This window comes from Elephas maximus, chromosome 16 (genome assembly GCF_024166365.1).
Source record: "Elephas maximus indicus isolate mEleMax1 chromosome 16, mEleMax1 primary haplotype, whole genome shotgun sequence".
Taxonomy (NCBI): domain Eukaryota; kingdom Metazoa; phylum Chordata; class Mammalia; order Proboscidea; family Elephantidae; genus Elephas; species Elephas maximus.
Window position 1 is genome coordinate 2,389,430 of NC_064834.1, and position 25,975 is coordinate 2,415,404.

Consider the following 25,975-nt stretch of genomic DNA (forward strand, 5'->3'; position numbering starts at 1 on the left):
AATTGGCATAATAAAATCTATTAAGAAAACATTCTGCATCCCATTTTGGTGAGTAGTGTCTGGGGTCTTAAACACTAGCAAGTGGCCCCCTAAGATGCATTCATTGGTCTCAAACCACCTGGAGCAAAGGAGAATGAAGAACACCAAAGACACAGGTAATTATGAGCCCAAGAGACAGAAAGAGCCACATAAATCAGAGACTCCATCAGCCTGAGACCAGAAGAACTAGATGGTGCCCAGCTACAACAGATGACTGCCCTGACAGGGAACACAATGGAGAACCCCTGAGGGAGCAGGAGAGCAGTGGGATGCAGACCTCAAATTCTCGTAAAAAGACCAGACTTAATGGTCTGACAGAGACTAGAAGGACCCAGGAGGTCATGGTCCCCAGACCTTCTGTTAGCCCAGGACTGGAACCATTCCCAAAGCCAACTCTTCAGACAGGGATTGGACTGGGCTATAAGACAGAAAATGATACTTGTGAGGAGTGAGTTTCTTGGCTCAAGTAGACACATGAGACTATGTAGGCAACTCCTGTCTGGAGGTGAGATGAGAAGGCAGAGGGCGACAGGAACTGGCTGAATGGACATGGGGAATTCAGGGTGGAGAGAAGGAGTGTGCTGTCTCATTAGGCAGACAGCAGCTAGGAGTACATAGCAAGATGTATATAAGTTTTTGTATGAGAGACTGACTTGATTTGTAAACTTTCACTTAAAGCACAACGACAACAAAGAAAATGGACACTTCACCAAAGAAGACATTTAAGCAGCTAACAGACATATGAGGAAATGCTCGAGATCACTAGCCATTAGAGAAATGCAAATCAAAACCACAATGAGATACCATCTCACCCTGACATTACTAGCACGAATCAAAAAAATAAAAAAAATAACAAATCTTGGAGAGGCTGGAAGAGACTGAAACTCTTATGCACTGCTGGCATGAATGCAAAATGGTACAACTATTTTGGAAAATGATATGGCAGTTCCTTAGAAAGCTAGAAATAGAAATATCATATGGTCTGAAAGCATTCCCCTTGGGATCAGGAACCAGACAAGGATGCCCTTTATCACCACTCTTATTCAACATTGTGCTGGAGGTCCTAGCCAGAGCAATTAGGCTAAATAAAGAAATAAAGGGCATCCAGACTGGTAAGTAAGAAGTAAAAGTATCTCTATTTGCAGATAACATGATCTTATACACAAAAAACCCTCAAGAAAACTACTGAAACTAGTAGAAGAGTTCAGCAGAGTATCAGGATACAAGATAAACATCCAACATTCAGTTGGATTCCTCTACACCAACAAAAAGAACATTGAAGAGGTAATCACCGAATCAACACCATTTACAGCAGCCCCCAGGAAGATAAAATACTTAGAAATAAATCTTACCAGAGATGTAAAAGAACTATACAAAGAAAACTACAAGACACTACTGCAAGAAACCAAAAGAGACCTACATAAGTGGGAAAACATACCTTGCTCATGGATAGGAAGACTCAACATTGTAAAAATGTCTATTCTACCAAAAGCCATCTATAGGTAGAATGCAATTCTGATCCAAATTCCAACAACAATTTTAATGAGATGGAGAAACAAATCACCAACATTGTGTGGAAGGGAAAGAGGCCCTGGATAAGTAAAGCATTACCGAAAAAGAAGAACAAAGTGGGAGGACTTACTCTACTTGATTTTAGAAACTATTATACTGCCACAGTAGTCAAAACCGCCTGGTACCAGTACAACAACAGATACATAGACCAATGGAACAGAATTGAGAATCCAGACATAAATCCATCCACATATGAGCAGCTGATATTTGACAAAGTTACAAAGTCAGTTAAATGGGGAAAAGACAGTCTCTTTAACAAATGGTGCTGGCATAACTGGATATCCATCTGCAAAAAAATGAAACAAGACCCATACCTCACACCATGCACAAAAATGAACTCAAAATGAATCAAAGACCTAAATATAAAATCTAAAACGATAAAGATCATGGAAGAAAAAATACGAGCAATGTTAGGAGCCTTAATACATGGCAGAAACAGTATACAAAACATTACTAACAATGCAGAAGAGAAACTAGATAACTGGGAGCTCCTAAAAAGCAAACACCTATGCTCAACCAAAGACTCCACCAAAAGAGTAAAAAGATTACCTACAGACTGGGAAGAAGTTTTTAGCTATGACATTTCCAATCAGCATCTGATCTCTAAAATCTACATGATACCGCAAAAACTCAACTACAAAAAGACAAATAGCCCAATTAAAAAATGGGCAAAGGATATGAACAGGCACTTCACTAAAGAAGACATTCAGGTAGCTAACAGATATGTGAGGAAATGCTCATGATCATTAGCCACTAGAGAAATGCAAATCAAAACTACAATGAGATTCCATCTCACCCCAACAAGGCTGGCATTAATCCAAAAAACACAAAATAATAAATGTTGGAGAGGTTGTGGAGAGATTGGAACACTTATACACTGCTGGTGGGAATGTAAAATGCTATAGCCACTTTGGAAATCGATTTGGCGCTTCCTTAAAAGCTAGAAATGGAACTACCATATGATCCAGCAATCCCATTCCTTGGAATATATCCTAGAGAAACAAGAGCCTTTACACATACAGATATATCCACACCCATGTTTATTGCAGCACTGTTTACAATAGCAAAAAGATGGAAGCAACCAAGGTGCCCATGAACAGATGAATGGATAAATAAATTATGGTATATTCACACAAAGGAATACTATGCATCAATAAAGAGCAATGATGAATCTCTGAAACATTTCATAACATGGAGGAATCTGGAAGGCATTATGCTGAGTGAAATTAGTCAGTTACAAAAGGACAAATATTGTATGAGACCACTATTATAAGGACTCAAGAAAAAGTGAAAACACCAAAGTAAATAATCTTTGATGGTTACGAGAGTGGGGAGGGAGGGGAGGACGGAGAGGGGTTTTCACTAATTAGATTGTAGATAAGAACTATTTTAGGTGAAGAGAAGACAACACACAATACAGGAGAGGTCAGCAAGACTGGACTAAACCAAAAGCAAAGCAGTTTCCTGAATAAACTGAAGGCTTCGAAGGCCAGTGTAGCAGGGGTGGGGGTTTGGGGGCCATGGTTTCAGGAGGCATGTAAGTCAATTGGCATAATAAAATCTATTAAGAAAACATTCTGCATCCCGCTTTGGAGAGTGTCATCTGGGGTCTTAAACGCTAGCAAGCAGCCATCTAAGACGCATCTATTGGTCTCAACCTACCTGGAGCAAAGGAGAATGAAGAACATCAAAGACACAAGGTAATTATGAGCCCAGGAGACAGAAAGGGACACACAAACCAGAAACTACATCAGTCTGAGACCAGAAGAACTAGATGGTGCCCAGCTACAACCGATGGCTGCCCTGACAGGAACACAACAGAGAACCCCTGAGGGAACAAGAAAGCAGTGGTATGCAGACCTCAAATCCTCATAAAAAGACCAGGCTTAATGGTCTGACTGAGACTAGAAGGACCCCAGAGTTCATGGTCCCCAGACCTTCTGTTAGCCCAAGACAGGAACCATTTCCAAAGCCAACTCTTCAGGGAGGGATTGGACTGGACCATGGGATAGAAAATAATCCTGGTGAGGAGTGAGCTTCTCGGATCAAGTAGACACATGAGACTATGTGGGTCACTCCTGTTTGGAGAGATGAGAGGGCAGAGGGTGTCAAGAGCTGGCTGGATGGACAAGAAAATAGAGAGTGGAGGGAAGGAGTGTGCTGTCTCATCAGAGGGAGAGTAACTAGGAGTATATAGCAAGGTGTATGTAAGTTTTTGTTTGAGACACTGACTTGATTTGTAAACTTTCACTTAAAGCACAATAAAAAAAAAATTTTTTAGAAAAAGGAAATATCATATGATCCAGCAATTTCACTCCTAAGAATATATCCTAGAGAAATGAGTCGTCACAGAAATAGACATACGCACACCTGTGTTTATTGTAACATTGTTCACAATAGCAAAAAGATGCCCATCAATGGATGAATGGATAAACAAACTGTCATACATACACACAATGGAGATTATGCAACGATAAAGACAATGATGAATCTGCGAAGCATCTCACAACATGGATGAATCTGGAGGGCATTATGCTGAGTGAAAGAAGTAAATTACAAAAGGACAAATATTGTGTGAGACCACTACTGTAAAAACTCATGAAAAGGTTTACACACAAAAAGAAACAACCTTCAATGGTGCTGAGGGAGGGTACAGGTGGGGATGGAAAAACACTAGGCGATAGGTAAGTGGTAACTTTAGTGAAGGGTAAAACTAAATTAAAATTTAAAAAATAATTATGCTGAGTGAAAGAATCAGAAAAATAAGAAGAGTATGACTCAATTCTACAAAATTACTAGTCCACTGACAAGTAATTACCATCTGTAGCCTAGGAGAGGAGCAGCCCAATTCCCCAGGTTCTGGACTGTTGACTTTTGTGGCTTTGGGACCAGAACAGAGGTCTAGAATTTGAGAGGCTAAGTATATCCTGCAGGTGTGTTCTGCTTGGACTGTGCAGCCAAACATGACTTCGCTCTGAATACCTTGCGGGGGGTCTGAGTAGCGCTTCCAGTCTGCAACGGACCTGTCATTTCCTATTGCTTTGTTTTTTGCAGAGTGCTTTAGGTGTTCACATTACTAGGTGGCCCGAGACCCATTTTAATTCACCACCATTGGACCAGCATCTTGAGAAAGAACTCAGGGCTTGGGAAGCACATAGAAGCCTACATCTGGCTATGCCCAGGGACAGGCAAGCTCAGGCCTCCTTAGAATCAATAAGTGATTATAAAAATTTCTAAACAATTCCCTACAGTGACTCCCTATGCCAGGCACCTTACCTTCATCCATAATTATTTCCTCAAGCACCTACTCTTCCAGGCGCAGGGATACCACAGAGAACGGGACAGTCCCTACCCTCAGGGAGCTCAGTCTAGTCGAGGAGGCAGACGAGGCAACAGTAAGATTAGAGCTGGGGTGAACTCTGGGCAGGTTCTAGCTTTCCTGTGAGATGGAACATCAAGGGATACTTGAGGGAGGGCGGTGACAGGCACCCTGCAGAGAGGGTGACAGTGAGCTGAGAGCAGAAGGGCAGAAGCATCCAGGTGCACACCATCTCGGTGAACCCTCATGGTCTACTGCTCAGGAACTGAGGCTCAGAGAGGTTAAGGGACAAGTCCCAGGCGAAAGGACCTGGATTCAGGCTGAGTCTACCACTACCTAAATTGCCACTTGAGGTTTCTGAGGGGAAACTCACCAACACGTATTCTGGGGGCATGCCTGCCTGGCTCCACTGTCCTCCTTTGGCTCTAGAGCGGACAGCTCCCCTTTTCCACTGCCCTGACTTCCAGGAGTCATGGCCTCCCCTGTGCTCCCATGCTGCATGTCTGCCCTCCCCAGGGAGGTCACATCACTGATGGGAATCTGACTGCTTTGGTCTAGGGGGCTGGTGCCAGGCACAGGGGTGCTGATGCATGGCCGTGAAGTGGACCCAGGTTAGGCCCCTCTCAGGCCAGGCTGCCTCAGGAGGGCTCCTGGTCTGGGTGAGGGGGCCTGTGCAAGGATGTGTATAGATCTGCCCCTCCTCTTCCTGCAAGGACCCCCAAAAAAGGCTCTTCATAACACCTGGGTTATAGGGAAGGTGATTCCAGGGAGAGAAGGGCCTGCCTGAAAGTGCCCACCGGCTACTTCCAGACTTTCCCTGGCTCCCCAGTGCCCCCTGCTGTCTCTACCCCATCACACTGGGTTGAAACTCCGTTTCCCTGCCAACCCTAAGCACCTGTGAGATCTTCAAGAACACAGATGACGTCCTGCTGCTTTATCTCTGTCTGCCCTGCCTAGGGGCTGGCACCATGGGGTGCCCTACACAGGTGCGAGGAGTGAGTGAGTGAGTGAGTGAGTGAATGGCGAAGTGAAAGGAGACCCTGAAAAGTCTACAAAGATGTTTTGTCAGGGTCTTGCCAAGAACTTCGATAAAAACAACAACACAAACAAACAAAAAAATCTTACTATACACAAAATAGAACCGATGCCATCCAGTCGATTCCAACTCATTCTGACCCTATAGAATTTCCAAGGATGCCTGGTGGATTCAAACTGCCGAACTTTTGGTCAACAGCTGTAGCTCGTAACTACTGTGCCACCAGGGTTTCCACACACAAAATAGAAAGGGAAAATCTGGAGGAAATTCTTGCAACATACGGCAGATGACAGTGATTATCAATATATAAAGGGAAATTTTTGAATATTTAACACATGAAAAATATTCCTGATATATGCGGAAATGAACCCATTGCCATTGAGTCGATTCTGACTCATAGCAACCCTACAGAAAAGAGCAGAACTGTCCCATAGGGTTTTCAAGGAGTGGCTGGTGGATTTGAACTGCCAGTCTTTTGGTTAGCAGCCTGAGTTCTTAACCATTGCACCAGGAGGTTACAAAACAATGCACATTATATAATCTAATTTTTGTTTTTAGAAACATATGAATAAAAATATACTATAAAAAAAGTCTGTGTGGAAAGCAACGTCGAGCAGCAGTAACTGAGCTCAGGCAGGATACCGCCTGCCGTGCTGTGGGCCACACTCCTTGGCCTGAGCCTGGCAGACCCTCAGCTAGGGACGAAGAATGTGAGGCCAGGAATAGCTATATAAACAGAGGCAAAAAAGGGAATGAATGAGAGAAGGAGAAAGGTGGGTGGGAATATCCTAGGAGCAAGGGGCTGCAGACTGGCCAGCTGACTATGCCCCTCCTGGGACAGGGCCTGGGTAGGGAGCAGAGAGCCTGGCACCCAACTAGACATACTTAAAATGCTCCCCCCAAAAACAAAACAAAACAAAACAAAACAAAAAACCCAAACCTGTTGCCATCGAGTTGATTCTGACTCACAGAGACCTTAAAGGACAGAGTAGAGCTGCCCCACAGAGTTTTCAAGGAGTGCCTGGTGGATTTGAACTGCTGCCTTTTGGTTAGCAGACATAGCTCTTAAGCACTACGCCACCAGGGTTTCCACTGGAGCCCTAAAAATTGGCAGGCTCACTGCAGCACTGTCAGCCAGGAACAGCAAGCCCTGATGAAGATGTGGCTTGGAATAGGACAACCTGGGGCTTGTCTTTGCTCATCACCAGCTGAAGAACTCAAGGAAAGTTGTATAGCCTTTCTGAGCCTCAGTTTCCAAATCTGTAAGATGCCAATAGTCATACCCACCACACGGGGATTGTTAAAACACCAACAGCCATTGAATTGACTCCAACTCATGCAGCCCCATACGTGTCAGAGCAGAACCGTGTTCCACAGGTTTTTCAATGAATGATTTTTTGGAAGTAGATTTCCAGTCCTTTCTTCCAAGGAACGTCTGAAAAGAGATTCAAACCTCCAACCTTATGGTTAGCAGCTGAGCACTAGCCAGGAGGCTGTTGGGAGGATTAAAACGTATCACTGCAATGCACCCAACGCCCTCTGTCAAGCGCCGGAGCAGTGAAGCTAGCCTTTCTGGGGCCACGTTCTCCACAAGCCTTGTAGTGTGTCTAGCCTAGAATCATGGGCTGCCCAGCCCCCTCTGCGAATGTCCCGACTTAAAACTGGGCCCTACCTCTGGCTTTCTGTTCATCCATGATACACTCAGCAAATACTCATCGAGTGATGACTATGAGTCCCGTGGAATCCCTGGGTAGCTCAAACGGCTAAGTGCTTGAATACTCTGCTGGGAGGCTGGTGGTTTTAACTAGCCAGAGGCGCTTCGGAGGACAGGTCTGGAGATCTGCTTCTGTCAGAACCTTTAAAACCCTGTGGAGCAGTTCTGCTCTGCACACACGGGTCTCCATGAGTTGGAATCGACTCAACGGGTCCAGCACGTCAAAGCACTGGACACATAGCAGTGAATCATAAAACCCTCGCCCGTAAATAGTTGCACTCTACATGGGGGGACAAAGAAAATACACATAAGTAAAATGCCGAGTCAGTAAGCTACCACTCTAAAAAAAAAGGCAGAAAAGGGGCAAGGAAATATCAGGGAGGACAAATTTGTGACAGAGTGGTCAGGAAGATAGATGATAGATGGATAGGTAGACAGACAGGTAGGTAGGTAGGTAGCTGCCATCATTTCAACTCCAACTCATGGTGACCTTATGTATAACAGAACAAAATGTTGCCCAGTCCTGCACCATCCTCATGGTCATTGGCATGTTCGAGTCCATCAGTGTGGCCTATTGTACCAATCCATCTCACCGAGGGCCTTCCTCACCCTGGCTGGCCCTCTTCTTCACCAAACACGATGTCCTCCTTGAGCTAATGACCCCTCCCGATGACATGGCCAAAGCGAGCGAACCAATCTTCTGTTGTACTCCATAGGGTTTTCATTGGCTAATTTTTGGTAGTAGATCACTAGGTCTTTCTTCCTAGTCTGTCTTAATCTGGAAACTCCACTGAAACCTGTCTACCATGAGTGACCCTGCTGGCACTTGAAATGCTTCCAGCATCACAGCAACACACAAACTACCACAGTACGAGCAACTGGCAGATGGGTGGTGGAGCCAGGAAAGGCCTCCCCAGTAAGGTGACATTTGAGACCTAAAGTAAGTGAGGTTGTGGGCCACGTGGGTGTCTGGGGGAAGAAAACTGCAGGCAGAGGGACAAGTAAGTGCAAGTCCCTGAAACAGGAGCTCGCTTGCTGGGAGAGATAGCCGGGAGGCACAGGAATCAGAGGGAGGGAGAGCAGCAGGGAGGAGGTCGGAGGGGAAATCAGCTCATCCCCCAAGGTGCAAACCCCAAGGTCCCCCAAGCCCTTTGGGCTGCAAACATGGAGAGAGGAGGGCAGCCTCTAAAACTGATAACAGAAGGTACCAGGTGATCCCGGCCTCACACCATCTTACACCTGGGAAGGTAACTCCTGGCTTTGCCATACGAGGCAGAGTGTCCTCCCACTCACGAAGGCCCATATCCTGGCTGTTCCTTGGGTCCCAGTGGCCCTTCGCATGTTATGTGTGAAATCTGTCCCTTGAGTCAGGGGCACAGTGCCGTTGGCATTAACCGAGCTCGGAGACCCACTTCAAACCACCTCTCTCCTCGTTTTGCTGGAGGTTGGGCCCCTGGCCAGGATCCACTCTTGATTCTCTCTAGAACAGCAGCATCCTCCACCAGGGAGAAATCCCAGCTGCAGAGCCCAGGGCCGTGTGTGGGGATGGCTGTAAAAATAACTCAGATTGTGAGCTTCGCCATTTCCTGTACAACACATAATTAGGTTAGATAAGAAACTAGCTGTGTCTAAGTGCTATAAATGTCTATATTAAGCTGTTTTGAAAGTGCCGAGCACTTTGACATTTGAGAGTTCACAGTAATTGAGGTATTGAAATAGAATTGCTTCTGTTATTTAAAAGGTCATTATCATCTTCAGCCAGATATATGAGGACTATTTTCCACTCTAGTGAGCCGTTCTCTCTGGCACAATTAGTATCGCCTGAGCAGAGGCCTGCTGGGGAGACTCCCACCCCGCAGCCCCCGCCGGAGGCCCAGGGTGGGCATTAACTCACAGAGTGCAAGAGGTGCAAAGGGAAGTCTCTGCCACCAAACTCTAGCCAGCCTCGGGGAGAGCCACAGCTGTCTGTCTGTACCTACTGGGTACCTGCTCTGAGCCGGTGTTTTACAGGTATGTGTATCCTGTCCCCACAGGAAGCCTTCAAGGAAGCCATTATTGTCAGCATGTTGCAGGTGAAGAAATTGTGGTTGACCTTCTGAAGGGAGGAGGAAGCGTGTGGCTGGTGGGTCCAGGATGGGAGACGAGACTGACCACCATTTACTGATTGCTAGCTCGTTTAAACCTCCTCACCGTTCCAAGGAGGGCAGTGGTGGTTCGGTGGTAGAATTCTCGTCTGTCATGAGGGAGTCCCGGGCTAGATTCCGGCCAGTGTACGTCATGTGCTGACCACCCGGCTGTCAGTGAAGGCTTGCATATTGCTATGATGCCGCACAGGTTTCAGTGGAGCCTCCAGACTAAGATGGACTAGGAAGGTAGGCCTGGCGATCTCCTTCCGGAAACCAGCCGATGAAAACCTATGGCTCACACTAGCCCGATCTGCAACTGATCACGGGGTTGGCACAGGACCGGGCAGCATTTTATTCTGTTGTGCACAGGGTCACCATAAGTTGGAGGCAACTCAACAGCAACAACCATTCCAAGAGCCATCATATCCATTTCATAGATGAGAAGACTGAGATCACAGAAGTTAAAACTTGGAAACAGCAAGCACATTCCTGTGAAAATGCTTTAAACTCTGGGAATTCTGAGACCATCACCCAGTACCTGAACTGCCTTCTCTCCACTCCCCGCTGCTCAGAGCTCTGGCCTCTTTCTATCACGGCCTTGCCCTCCTCCAGCCTGCTGAATGCTTGTGCCTTTAGGGCTCCTCTCAGAGGACAGAAACAAGGGTGGCCTCAGCTGTAGTGCTCAGAATGGGCTGACCTGGGATGGAGACTGCTGGGAGAGGGTGTTGGCTCAGAGGAGAACCAGGTGCCACCACCCTGAGGCCTGGCAGGGGTGCTGAGCCAAATAAGTATCAATCAAATAAATCAATTATTGAGTTCAATAAATATAATGCTCTTAATTACAAATAAGATACCTAATTTAGTGTCTAATACTAGATTATTTTCCAAGGAAACTCTATGGGGCAGTTCTACTCTGTCCTGTAGGGTCGCTATGAGTCGGAATCGACTCGAGGGCACTGGGTTTTTTTTTTTTTGGGTTACTAGATTATACCCTTGTTTATCATAAATGTAATATATCACAATTTCTAAATGTCCCTCGAAGAGAATCTCGGCTTCCAGCAGCATCTGCACACACCTGAGCCTCTCCATTCTCTTCAGTCACCTGGCACTCCTGGGAGGCTCCAGACGAGGCGCAGAGCTCCAGCTGCGTCCGAGAACACGCCTACTGGAACGCTCCACCAGAAACACCAAACCTGGTTTTGCTCCAGTTGTCATTCAGTCCACCTCACTCTCTCTCCCTCCGCCAATTATTGAGTTAAATAAATAGAATGTTCTTAATTACAAATCAGATACCTAATTTAGGTATTTCTAAATGTCCCTGGAAGATAACCTGGACCCATGGCTCCAGGAGGGATAAGTGGTGTTGACAAGTTGGCCGATGCATATTTAGTGGGTGCTCACTCAGCGCTGGGTCCCTCCCCCGTGCTGGGCATCAAGGAAGAGTTTCTTAGGAAACACGCCCCCTAGTGCGGGCAGTGCTGCAGGTGGCTCCTGGGAGGAGCTCAGAGGTATGGTGCAAAGTCCTCCATTCCATGTTCGCCCTACTTGGGCTCATCCGTGCCTAGAAGTTCTATGTCTTTTTTCCTTTTTTATTGTGGTAAAATATCCACAACATAAAATTTGCCATTTTAACCACTTCTAAGTGTACAATTCAGGGGCATTAATGATATTCACAATGTTGTACAACCATCACTAGTAACTGCTTCCAAAATGTTCCATCACTCCAAACAGTAACAATTCCCTAGTCCTCTCCCCCCAGCTCATAGCAGCCTCTAATCTACTCTTTCTCTCTATTCGTTTCTCTATTCCAGATATTCATGTAAGTGAGATCATACACTGTTTGTCCTTTCGGGTCTGACCTATTTCACTCAACGTAATGTTTTCAGGGTTCAGCCATGCTGCGGCACACATCAGAACGTCCTTCTTTTTTATGGCTGTTTACCTTCCCATTGTATGTTAGCACCACATTAAAAGTTTGCTTTCTTTTTGTTGCAAACTGTTAGTTTGTAAGATGTAGAATCCCACCGAGTTATTCAGAGGACAATAGGGAGGCTGGTAGAACAGTACGCAGGGTGGGGCAGATAGTGACGGGGCGGTATTAAGTATGAAAGTCAACTTGATAAGGATGAGGAACACGAGGGGGACAAGCCAGGCCAGGGGGGTGTAAGGAGATGGTGGGAGACATTTCTGCTTCTGTTAAGGAGCTAAGGAGGGCTCCAGTGATCTGCGATTAGCCCTTCCTCAGAGAGGCTACTTTAAAAATGTGTGGAATTTGGGGGAGAAACAGAATACACAATGAATAGCCTCTGTACACATAAGCAGTTTACAGATATAAGCTACTCTCACTATCTTATTCTGGAGCCAACTTGACAGCAGCTAACAAGAGGAACATTGCCTTATACTGGAGCCGGATTTGACCTGGGCAAGTAAAATGGCGCCTTTTTTTTTTTAACCCACCCAAGCCTCTACACGTTAGCTTAAAACTGTGTAGATATAGGTGTCTGGTATAAGTTTCGCAGTCTAAGTTTCGCAGCTGTGAGCCCAGCCGGGCCTTCTGGTATCTTCTTAGAAGTGGAGACTTTGTCCCCAGACCAAAGACTTCAGCTGAGCTGGGGCCAGCTGGGGAGTTCTGAGTCTGTGGGGCTAGCCCTGAAGTGGCTTCCTGGCCCAGCACTTACATAACCCACTCTGCTTCTCTGGAAAAATATACCAGCTCCTTCTTATCCCATGGAGAATGGGGTCTCTGATAGCCCCTGAGGGGGAAGACACCCCGGGATTCCCATCAAGGCCACCCCTAGGCCTGCCTACAGCCAGAGGGGGGTGCCAGCCAGCACAGCTGGGTCCTGCACCCTGAGACAAGCGTGTTATTTCAGGTTGGTCTCTGATGGAGCCTGGCCGAGGGGCTGCCAACGGGATAAATATAGCAGTGCCTTTTGTTGAATGCTGGAAGCTCTCAACAACGTGGTTTTGGGCAGAGGACTTGGATGTCTTTAGGGAAAAACAAAATCCATAGGAAAAAAAAAAAGCCCCTGTCATGTGTGTTATGTTTTTTAGTTGACTCCATTCCTGTTGAGAAGTGTGTATTCAGTCTGTGATGGAGACACTGCAGTAACGAAGCAACAGGGTTTTGCCCCCAGTGTGGCTCACTGTCTCCAGAAGAGACACATCCTATTCACCAAGAAGTATAGCCAGGATGCTCCTTAGGCAGGACGGCAAGACTTCCTCTCAGATACTTCGGCATGTTATCAAGAGGGACCAATCCCTGGAAAAGGACACCATGCTTGGTAAAGTAGAGGGTCAGCAAAAAAGAGGAAGACCCTCAATGAGATGGGTTGACACAGTGACTGCAACAATGGGCTCAAGAATGACAATGATTGTGAGGATGGCACAGGACTGGGCAGTGTTTCTTTCCGTTGTACATGGAGTTGCTGAGTCAGAACCGACTCAACAGCCCCTGACAACAATGACAACAACAACATTCATGAAGGGAGAACACTTGGAAGGAGAAAGGCAAGGAGTGAGGAGCATATACCTGGAGCCTGGGGCTGAGAGTCTAGGTCAGGGAAGGTCCCAGGGAGCAGGGACAGGCACAGTGAGCTGAGTGTCTACACAGGGCACATATATGTGTGCAGCTGTGTTTGTCCCCTGTCTGAGCTGGTGTGAATGCATCACAATTTATTTAACCGTTGCTTCTTGATTGTTTAGGCCATTCCACTTTGCACTGCTTTGCTACTTTGAACAGTGATTCATGAACATTCTTGACTGTGTCTCTGACTGCACACCTGCATGCATTTCTCTAGGCTACAAATCTAAGGGCGTAAATGCTAGGTATTCAAATGATCACTGATCATTAAATATCAGAACCTTTCTCAAGTGTCTGCATGAATTTACTCTGACCAGCAATGTAAGAGAGGTCCTACTAATCCACCATCTCTCCAACACCTGGTACTGTCACCTGGAACTTCCATTGGTCAAACGTGGTATAAAACAACCTATCACCATAGAGCCAGCACTCCCAGCCCAGGGCCTATGGGGGCTCATCCCTGAGGGCAGCCCCCACCTCAGAGCCCTGCACTGCCTCGTCCCGCCCTGCCACGGTCCTCCTCTCTCTTGCCATCTTGGTCTGCTGTCAAGTCTAAGTTTCGTAGCTGTGAGCCCAGCCGGGCCTTCTCCCATGGAGACAGAGCTGCTTGGCACAGGGAGCCTCCCAGTGGCTTCAATCTTTCAATCCTGTAGGCCCTGGTCATTTTTCAAATGAGGAAGTTGCAGGTCAGAGAGCTTACCTGGCTTCTCAAGGACACACAGCAATTAAAAGGCAAATGCAGGATTTGGACCCAGATCTTCCGAGTCTAAATCTAATGTTTATGTTATTGAGTCACCAAGGAGAAAAGCCATGACTCCAGCAAGTCACTGCAAGTGAGGAAAAATAATTCCAGGCATCTAACTCCATTTGAGGAATCTCACGCTAAGCCAGAGGGAATGGCTTGGACACACTTTGTTAGTTTATACCACTTACAGCACATGACACAAACCACCATTTCACTGGCAAATGGAAAAAAGGGACATGGAGAGAGGAGAAAGGAAAGAATGTAAGACGACAGAAGAGACACTGGACCAAAGTTAGATTAGGAAGAAAATGTATAGGATTGTAAAGACCTTCTGAGGCAGAAGCAATGGACCTGTGAAGGAGTACGGTGGAGAGGCACATGTGTAGGGTTAGTGGAATTGAGTGAACCCGTTACCTGTTGCCATGGAGCCGATTCTGACTCATGGTAACCCCGTGTGTTAAAGAGTAGAACTGCTTCATAGGGTTTTCTTGGCTGTAATCTTTAGGAAAGTAGGTTGCCAGGCCCTTCTTCTGCAATGCCACTGAGTAGGTTCGAACTACCAACCTTTAGGTTAGTAGTCCAGAGCAAACCATCTGCACCACCCAGGGACCTTAGGAATTGAGTGAGTCCCTCAAGTTCTCAGTTATGGCCACCAGATGGTGCTGTCAATCTCACATAGCGTGGTTGTTCTCCAAAGTCAGCCAAAGGGGGAGGGATAAGGCTGGGAGAAGGATGAGAGGAAGCCTCCAGGAGTGACGTGTAGGGGTAGGGGTGAGGAAACACAGTGTTGCCATCACACCATGCATATTAACTCAGGAAATCCCAAACCCTGGATTAACACAGACTCACTGACACCCCTTTCAGCCAGTCATATGTTACTGTGCTCTTTCCCAGTCAAAGTCATCTGCACCTTCCCATGCCCCTCTAGCAAAAGACAGGAGGTCGTGAATTATTGATTGTCCCCATCTTTACTCAGATTTCTGAAATAAACCTTGTGGACAGTTATTTGCTTAAGTTCCAAATTTTTTGCATGAATTTCCAATCTGTCAAAATAAAGAGGACAAATAAAAGCTAAAAATAACCAGACCACCAAGCTCCCTTCATTTGGGATTAGAGTGGGAAGAATTCCAGAATTTCTGGACTTTAAGGCAAAGAGTTTTCTCTGTGGTGTGTCTTCTTGTTCTTTCTACTACCCCTTGGGCATACCGAATTATCCATTTTGTTGCAGCTTTTCTCCTAACTTCTGAATGGGCTTTGTTTCCTAAAGAAAAGATAAGGTGATCTCACATTTGCAATCCCATGGCTCATCTCACCTCCCAGGCAGCCTCTGGTTCCTACAGTCTCCCAGGCGGGGCAGACAAGGGCCTTGACCCTCCTGTTCTCTGGGATGTGCGTGGCACCTTCCCATGAGGAGATCTGCATGCAGGTGAACATCTAAAGCCTAGAAAGGCCCCCGTCCTCAGCCTCCTGGCAGGTTCTTGTTCCTCCACAAGGGCTCTGTTCACATGGACACTTCCTCCAAAAAGTTCTTCCTGACCAAAACTCTTTCCTCCTTCTGGTTTCCAGAGTATTTTGGGATTACTTCCTTTTTGGGTCTTACACCAGAACACTATGGAGCACAGGATTGGCGTTGAGTTTGAATCCAGCACTGCACTGGACTATGTGGCCTTGGGAAAGTCACTTAGGGTCTCTGAACCTCATTCTTCACAGCCACAAATGAGCAACAATGCTGCCTCCCTTCCAGGGTTGCTGTGAAGCCCCTAGCACCGTGCCCATCACATGGGAAGTGCTCTGTGAACAGACCTTGCCCACTTTGCCCACTGACTGTGCTTCTTCACTAACACATTTACATCAAGGCCCAAAACATAGTATGTGCTCAGCAAAGATGGGTGGCACTTCATCTCAGAACCTACTGTACAGCCACGGTAGTCAAAACAGCCTGGTACTGATACAACAGACACATAGACCAATGGAACAGAATTGAGAACCCAGACACAAATCCATCCACGTACAGACAGCTGATCTTTGACAAAGGGCCAATGTCCATTAAATGGGGAAAAGACAGTCTCTTTAACAAATGATGCTGGCAAAACTGGGTGTCTGTTTATTAAAAAAAATGAAACAGGACCCATGTCTCAAACCATCTGAAAAAAATAATTTTAAATGGATTAAAGACTTAAAGATAAAACTTAAAACTATAAAGATCATACAAGAAAAAATAGAGACAATGCAAGGGGTGCTAATACATGGGATAAATAGAATACCAAACATAACTAAAAACGCAGAAACAGCAGAAGATGAACTAGATAAATGAGACCTCCTGAAAATTAAACACTTATTGAAAGACTTCTCCAAAAGGGTAAAGAGAACCTGCAGAATGGGGGGGGGAAAAATGGCTACGATATATTTGACAAGGGTCTATAACTCTAAAATTTATAGAAAACTTCAACACAAAAAGACAATCCAATTAAAAAATGGGCAAAGGATATGAACAGACACTTCATCAGATAAGACATTCAGGTGCTAAGAAACACATGAAGATTGATCTCAACTCACCTGGAGCAAAGGAGAATGAAGAACACCAAAGACACAAGGCAATTATGAGCCCAATAGACAGAAACGGCCACATTAATCAGAGACTACATCAGCCTGAGACCAGAAGAACTAGATGGTGCCTGGCTATAACTGATGACTGCCCTGACAGCGAACACAACAGAGAATCCCTGAGGGAGCAGGGGAACAGTGGAATGCAGACCTCAAATTCTCATAAAAAGACCAGACTTAATGGTCTATGTGAGACTAGAAGGACCTTGGAGATCACAGTCTCCAGACCTTCTGTTAGCCCAAGACAGGAACCATTCCCAAAGCCAACTCTTCAGAAAGGGATTGGACTGGACTATAAGATAGAAAATGACACTGGTAAGGAGTAAGCTCCTTGGCTCAAGTAGACACATGAGACTATGTGGACAGCTCCGGTCTGGAGGGGAGAAGAGAAGGCAGAGAGGGACAGAAGCTGGCCGAATGGACTCGGGAATACAGGGTGGAGAGAAGGAGTGTGCTGTCTCATTAGACAGAGAGCAACTAGGAGTATATAGCAAGGTGTATATAAATTTTTGTATGAGAGTCTGACTTGATATGTAAACTTCCACTTAAAGCACAATTAAAAAAAGGAACACATGAGGAAATGTTCACGATCATTAGCCATTAGAGAGATGAAAATCAAAACTACAATGAGATACCTTCTCACCTGGACATTACTGGCACTAATAAAAACAGAAAATAACAAATGTTAGAGAGGTTTGGGGAAGATTACAATTCTTATACACTGCTGGTGGGAATGTACAATGGTACAAGTATTTTGGAAAATGATATGGTGCTTCCTTTCTAAAAACTAGAAATAGAAATACCATATGACCCAGCAATCTCACTCATTGGTATATACCCTAAAGAAATAAGAGCCGTGACATAGATAGACATATGCACACCTGGTTCATTGTAGCATTATTCACAATAGCTAAAAGATGGAAACAACAGATGAATGGATTAACAAACTATGGTACATACACACAGTGGAATACTACACCAAGATAAAGAATAATGACTAATCCATGAAACATCTCACAACATGAATGAATTTGGATGATATTATGCTCAGTGAAATAAATACTACACAAAGATAAAGAATAATGACTAATCCATGAAACATCTCACAACATGAATGAATTTGGATGACATTATGCTCAGTGAAATAAGTCAATCACAAAATAAGTCATTCTCCTTTGCTCCAGGTGAGTTGAGATCAATCTTCATGTGTTTCTTAGCACCTGAATGTCTTATCTGATGAAGTGTCTGTTCATATCCTTTGCCCATTTTTTAATTGGATTGTCTTTTTGTGTTGAAGTTTTCTATAAATTTTAGAGATATAGACCCTTGTCAAATATATCGTAGCCTTCTCTTCTCCCCTCCAGACCGGAGCTGTCCACATAGTCTCATGTGTCTACTTGAGCCAAGAAGCTTACTCCTTACAAATATTATATGAGACCACTATTACAAAGAAACAAAAAAAAAGGAAGAAAAGGTTTACATACAGAAAAACAAACAAACAAAAAACAACTTTGATGGTTACCAGTGATGGGAGGGCTAGGGAGGGAAAATAACCAAATAGATCGAAGCCACTTGTTAACATTGGAGAAGGGAAAGGCAATGCATAATATGAGGGAAGTCAGCAAAACATGACCAATGCAAGGGAGAGCACTGAGAGGAACTCAAGAACAAAGGGTAACAATGGTAATTACAGCATAGACAGTACTGCAACAACAGTATTAACAAATACTAATTTATAATGGATACATAAGTAGATAGGTATGCCAAGAGGTGTGGGAGGGTGTAAGGGAACAGACTCACCTGCAGATATAGGTTTGGTGGTGGATATTCCTGCATCTATAACTGTAGGTGCTGCTTATATATTAACACAGACAATAGAGCACACAAGGGCCACAGTCTGGGCAAGTTCTAATACATAATCAAACATCTCACAGGACGAAGTTCCTAGGCTCGAAGGCGAAGAACCATAGACTTGGGGGACATCTATGTCAATTGGCACAATATAGCTCATAAAGATAAAGTTTAGCATCCTACTTTGGTGAATAGCATCTGGGGTCTTAAAAGCTTGCAAATGGCCACGTAAGATGAAATTATTGATCTCTTACCGTCTGGAAGAAAACCAAAGACTCAAGGGAAAAATTAGTCCAAAGGACTAATGGACCACAGGAAGCACAGCCTACATGACCCCAAGACCAGAAAAACTAGATGGTGCCCAGCTACCATTACCAACTGCTCTGGAAGGGATCACAACAGGGAGTCCCGGACACAGGAGGAGAAAAACCAGAACAAAAAATCCAATTCACAAAAAAGACCAGACTTATGAGTCTGACAGAGACTGGAGGAACCCCTGAGACTATGGGCCTAAGACACCCAGAGCCCACCTTTCCCCCAAACCATAGACAGGCCCATAAAACAATAATGACTGAGAGGAACGTGCTCCTTAGAACAATCAATTATACAAGGTCAAAAGGGCAACATTTTCCCAAAAGCGAAGATGAGAAGGCAGGAAGGGGTAGGAAATCAGGAGAAAAGAAAATTGGGAACTCAGGGTGGAAATGGAGAGGATGCTGACACATTGTGGGGAATGAAACCAATATCATGGAGCACTTACGTTCAAACCATCAAATGGGAAACTAATTTGTTCTCTAAACTTCACCTAAAGCACAATTAAAAACAAAAAGCTAGGTGGCACTGAAGGTTGACCTCTGAAATGTCCCTTGAGGGAGTTAAGCTTATCCTGTTTGATGATTCCACCCACCAAAAGGCTGACCCAGCTTATTCTAGCTGGAGGTGGCCACCTGCTACCTTCCTTTGGGTTGGCCATCCCGCCTCTCCTTGATAAGGTTAGGTGATTATTACCTCAGGGATCAGGAGGTAAGATGAGGCCATGGACAAGAGGAAGGGCACAAGGAATTATGGACAAAGAAGAGGAAACCTCAGTTCTAATCCAGATGGCCATTAATGATGTTTTGTGACCTAAACTCTTCTTTGAATCATGGCTCTGTTTGTAAAATGGAGAGGAATGGAAGGGAAACTTAAGTAGGCAATCTCTCAGGTCACTTTAGGTGACAGCATTCAGTAAAGAAGTCATTTTCCTAGATCCCAAGTCATTATCTTCTTGTGACTGGGGAGCCCTGTGTTGCCAGCATGGGGTAGAGATGACATCTGTCACTCTACAGTAACACACACTACTCGAGTTTCATTTACCTGGAGTAGGAGCAAGCTCAGTCTTCTCTTTGGTTGTCCCTCCATTGACATGACAGGCTTACCTGCGGTGTCCCAGTGGTTAGTCCGGGTTGTGCACACCCTGCGAGTGTAGACAAAATTGAGACTTATCTCCTGAGGGCTAGGACACTCCCATTCCACAACTGCTGCCCCTGATGCAAGTGGCTCCAGAACTTGCCACCACTGTTCTGCCATGGGTGTTGCTACCAAAGCCAGCAGTCTTACGAACCCTAGGAGTCACTGTGACTGCCTGGGCTTCCTGATCCTGGAGCTCTTGCTCTAGATATTGCTGAAGTCATAGCTGTATGTCTGCCTGTGGAGATCTTGTCAGTCCCCAGGGCCATGGTCCCAGATCACTGCAGGCTCTGATACTAGCCACCCCTGCTGGTACAGGCCATGCCCATAGAGAGATGCCCCTTCCTGAAGCCATGGATGCCCCAAAGCCCTGAGCAAGTAAGGAGGGAGGGACAAGAGGTAAACCAGAAAGGTAGGCAGGGGCCAGGTCACAAAGGGCCTGGATACTCTTCTTGGGAGGTGAGGCTGTCTGCTGAGGGCAGCTGGCATTAGGGTTTCAGGCAGCAGGAGCAACCTGGGCAGTCTGCAGCAATCTGGAGGATGGGCTAGACGGCAGGAAGACAGGTCAGGGCTAACTCTGTGGTCCATGAGAGGTGGTCAGAGCTGACAGAAAGCAGGAGCAGAGGGAATGGTGGGAAGGGGAGGTGCCACCGACGTCAGGGAGACATATATCAATAGGATTCCAGCTCTGTCAACCTGGGCAAGCTACCCGGGCTCTCTGAACCTCTCTGCTTCTTCATCTTCTAAATGGGACAGAATCACATTGACTGAAGTGGGACAATACAGAAAAAGGGTATGGTGCTGGGCATCTGTCTTGGTCATTTAGTGCTGCTATAACAGGAATACCACAAGTGGATGTCTTTAATAAAGATATGTTTATTTTCTCACAGTAAAGTAGGCTAAAAGTTCAAATTCAGGGTGTCAGCTCCAGAGGAAGGGCTTTCTCTCTCCGTCAGCTCTGGAGAAAGGTCTTTTTCACCAATCTTCATCTGAACTAGGAGCTTCTCTGTGCAGGAACCCTGGGTCTAAAGGACGTGCTCTGCTCCTGGTGCTTCGTTCTTGGCGGTATGAGGTCCTCCTGTCTCTCTGCTCACTTCTGTCTTTTATATCTCAAGACATTGCCTCAAGACACAATCCAACCCTGTACACTGAGTCCTGCCTCACTAACACAACTGTCGCCCATCCTCCCTCATTAACATCACAGAGGCAGGATTTACAACACGTAGGAAAATCACACAATACCAGGAATCACGGCCCAGCCCAATTGATACGCAGACTTTTGGGGGTACATAATTCACTCCATGACAGCATCTTAAATTTTTCACATATAAGTCAGCAGTAATTTTCAAATAAAATCTACTGCTCATGACCTACATTTCAAAGGACACCCTATCTCCAGCTTTAGTCACAGACCTGCCTTAGCCACCATTTTAAATGGTGGTGTTTGTAGGAGTCCCTGGATAGAGCAAATGGTGAATGCACTCGGCTGCTAACCAGAAGGTTGGAGGTTTGAGTCTACCCAGAGGCACCTTGGAAGAAAGGCCTGGTGATCTCCTCCTGAGAAATCAGCCATAGAAAACCCTATGGAACACAGTTGTATTCTGACACACACGGGGTTGCCATGAGTCAGAACTAACTGAACGGCAACTGGTTTTACGGGTTTCTAAGGGGTCTTTTAGAAAACTGAAGAGAGCTACAGACCCTCACACACAACCCACAGGTATACATGCCAATCCCTGGGTGTTCGTGGTTTCCCTAAGGTCCACCTGTAGACCCAGGAGTCTGGGGTTGTAAACATACTCATAAACAGGAAGCAATCATACCCTACCCACCCCTACCAGCTAGAAAGCTGTAATAAAGCAAAAAGCCCCCACAGCTCCGGCCCCCACACAGACCAGCCACTTAATGGGCTTTTCTCCTGTTTGCTGACGGAAGGCACCTGTAGTAAAGTTTAATGTGGAAGAACAAGGTGCATTTAACCAAAGCTGTAAATATCTCTAATTCTATTTCAAACTACAGGGTGCAGTACATTAACATTTAACAATCAGACACGAAATTGGTGTGAAGCTAATCGAGCCAGGTTTATTAGAAAGCAGGCACCAAGTCAATCTTTTATCAATGACAACAGAAGGGGCAAACACCGACACGGCCACCCCTCGTACCCACCCTAGTCATTAATTAACAGTCTTCTCCAAACCACCATCCTATGAAAAGCCACTGATGGCTCTGGAAAAAGAGCCTGAACAGATCAGACATAGCTCACACCAATGTCCCTTTGCCTTGTGCACTTGGGGACTGTGTTCCCCAGCAAAATAAACCATTTTTAAAGATGTGAAATGTACAATTAATTCAGAGTGAGCAAAGGTTCAACCTCTACCCTACTCAAGACTGTAGAATTAACACTGCTGGGCCCTTCCTCCTTCAGGAACCTCCCCGACGTGACTTTCTCTTGCTCCCTCCAGGCCCTGAGTGCTCCATCTTCTCTGATGCCCTGAAGGGCTCCTCGCCTGCCCCTGGACGCCGGTTGGTACTCTCCACAGCCCGTGTGCCTAGGTACTCTGCTCTGCTCTGCTCATTGGGTGGCCTCTCCCTAGGGACTCTGCCCACTGTCAGGGCCTATGCACTAAGGACCCCTGCACCCCCCTAATGAACTCCAGAGCCAGACTTCCAACAGTTCACATCTAAGTCCCTGGGTGTTACAAATGGTCAATGTGTTTGGTGGCTAGTCAAAAGACTGGTGGTTGAAGTACACCCAGAAGTGCCTTGGAAGAAAGACCTGGCAATCTACTTCCAAAAAATCAGCATTGAAAACCCTATGGGGCACAATTCTACTCAACTCAAGTGCAACATATGAATCGGTATTGACTCGACGGCACTGGGTTTTTTTCACTGGGTCAAGCGCAACTGGGTTTTTACTCAAAGTGTGGTCTGAGGACCAGCTGTATCACATGCCCTGTGAGCTTGTTGTTGTTAGGTGATGTCGAGTCGAATTAGACACATAGTGACCCCATGCGACACAGTAGAACTGCCCATAGGGTTTTCTTGGCTGTAATCTTTATGGAAGCAGGTTGTGAGGTCTTTCTCCTGTGGAGCCAAAAGGTTGGGTTTGAACGGCCAACCTTTCAATTAACAGCCCGGTGCTTAATCGTTTCTGCCACCAGCACTCCTTCAGGAGCTTGTTGGAAATGCAGCATCTCAGACCTCATCCCAGACCTGATGCTCCAGGTGATCTGTGCACACGTTGTTAAGGTGCACTCATGTATGTCCTTATCCATCCAGGCATCCTGAAGTAACTCAAGCTCCCCATGTCCATCTCCCAAACCAAGAAATCCATCTTTGTTTTCCATCTCTGTCAATAACCTCTGTCCCACAGATGAGAGTGACTATCAATGTCCCATACCAGTCATAGGCTGCCTCACCTTGTAATGACACAGTGTTGGGTCACCCTCTGACCCCAGCCTCCTATCTCAGGGTTACTGGAAAAACAAGAAGCTCTATGTGGAAGCTAGCCTAAACAGGGCCAAACGAGAAGGCTGGCTCCATCAGCCAGGCTGTGGCAGGGCCCACAGGCGTCCCCACCCTGTGCCCTTCCCCCATCTGCAGCCAGCACTTCTCAGTACTGCTCCAATGCTGCTGGCGTCCCCACCCAAACCCGAGGGTTCCCCTCCTCTGGGAGAGCATCAGTCCTGAAAGTTTGAGGGTGTGTCTTCATTGAGAAGAGCAGCCTTGGAGTCTGGAGAGGGTGCGCTAAGTTAGACAGACCTAGCACAGCAGGAGCTTATGGCTGCAAGTCCAGCGGTCCTGTGATGTACGCAGAGCCTGTGGGTAAAGTTGTCTGGTATCATTGTGTGTGTGTGTGTGTGTGTGTGTGACTCCCCCTGTGCTGGGGAGCAACTCTGATACATACTGTAATACAGCATCACAAACTGGCTAGTTGAATATAATAGAAATTCATCCTCTTACAGCTCTGGAGGCTAGAAGTCCAAAATCAAGGTGTTGGTAGGGCTATGCTTCCTCTGAAGACTCTAGGGGAGAATCCTTCCTCGCCCCTCCCGGCTTCTGGTAGCCCCAGATGCTTCTTGGCTTGTGGGAGCATAACCCCAATCTCTGCCTCCATCTTCACATGGCTGTCTTCCCTGGGTGCCTGTGTCTCTTCTCTTCTGATGAAGACAGAAGCCATATTGGATGAAGGGCCCACCTGCTCCAGTATGACCTCATCATAACTTAATACATCTGCAAAGACCCTATTTCCAAATAAGGTCACATCCCAAGGTTCCAGGAAGAACATGAATTTTGGATGACGCTACCCAAACCAGTGCACCATATTCGTCAGAATTCTTTGTTACAATCTAACTAGCTTGACCAGAACCAGGATTTAAATAGGAGGATAATGGGGTAGTTTATTGAATCAAAGCAAGATCTGAAGGGAAGAGAAGAGTCTAAGAGATTTTATGGGCTGGAAGCTGGGATTCTGTGCTTCCAGGACATTCTCTTCCCTGCTTCTTTTTCAGTGTCTCTTTTCATTCTGGAAGGCCTCTCCGCTTGGAAGGAGACATGGCTGGAGGCAGAGCTGATACACAGCATCCCAGCGTAGCTGCCTGAAGGAAAGATAGTTTCTTCCTTCCAAAGATTCTGATTAGCTTCAGACCAGGCTATTAGCACACATTACATCCCTTGTGGCCTAGGGCATGGATCCCCTACGTGGCCCAGTGAGCTATGGTCACGCATACCAGGGCCAAGGGCTGAGTGGTGGGCAAGGCCACGAGCAGTCCCTAAAAGCATCAGCTGGCTTAATGCTTAGATTGGAAGGGAATCTCTGGGCTTATAAACGTGCGTGCCAGCCGACCCAGCTGACTATGCACTAAAAAAATGGCAATGCTCAAGTCCTTTTCACTCCAGCAAAGGTCAGAGAGGGTGGGCCTGGCTCTTTCTCATTTGCCACATAAGCTAACAGTCGTAATGGTTTAGTGAAGACGGGATCCTAAAGGGTACAGCGCTTTCCTCCAACCGCAGTTGCTTTAGTTCAGGGCTTGGGCTTTGACTGGGCAAAGGTGGAGCACTCCTTTACACCCCTTGCTTCCTGTGACAATCCCAAGCCATGTGTGGCTGAGGCCACATCTGCCACCCATCTGGGGGTAGATGTACCATGCCCGCAAGAAGCCATGACTTCCTGAGCAACATGTTCATATTTGTTTTAACGTCACTTAGACGTACATGTAGTTGTCTATTTTGAGAACTACTCAGTATACACTCCCACAGATGCCTTAGAGCAGAAACAAGCTGAAGAACTTATCCCCCTTTCTGTGTGAATGGCACATGTCATTCAAACACGCCAGCTGACACATTTCCCCTTACCTACCTTAAGAAATACCAGTGCATGGTTAGTGGTATACTTGATAGCAAATGAGTGAGCAGACCCACTTTTTAAGCTTATGGCAAAAATGTCCACGTTTATCACCTCCAAGAAGCACCAGGTATAGACCATCCATGTCTCCATTTCTGAGCAAAGCTCGGACGGTTTGTTTTTGGAGACAATCGTGGGACAAGCTCTGCTTAAATGCTGCCAGTAGCTTCCACTACTCCCTTGGAAAGCATTTTAAGCAGAAGATAATGGTTTTTTAGGAGCCCTGGTAGCTCAATGGTTAAAGTGCCAGGCTGCGGTTTGAACCCACCAGCCCCTCTGTGGAAGAAAGGTGTGGCAGTCTACTTCCGTAAAGTTTATAGCCTTGGAAACCCTATGGGGCAGTTCTACCCTGTCCTACAGGGTGACTATGAGTCAGGATTGACCCAATGACAGTGGGTTTGGTTTTGTTTTTTAATGGTCTTTTGGCCTCTTTTTATACTACAGGACTGCAAGGCTCCCACTCACGAAGCTTAATGTAGATCTGTGTAGCCATTGCCAGAGCCTGAGAGGAAAGGCTAAACTGCATCTATAAC

The 25,975-nt window shown here is 46.1% G+C and overlaps 1 protein-coding gene across 1 annotated transcript in view; it reads right to left on the bottom strand.

Annotated features, from left to right (window-relative positions):
* VSTM4 (V-set and transmembrane domain containing 4) overlaps window positions 1-25,975 on the bottom strand; it is a 176,402-nt gene that overhangs the window by 3,179 nt on the left and 147,248 nt on the right. The window lies entirely within an intron of this gene.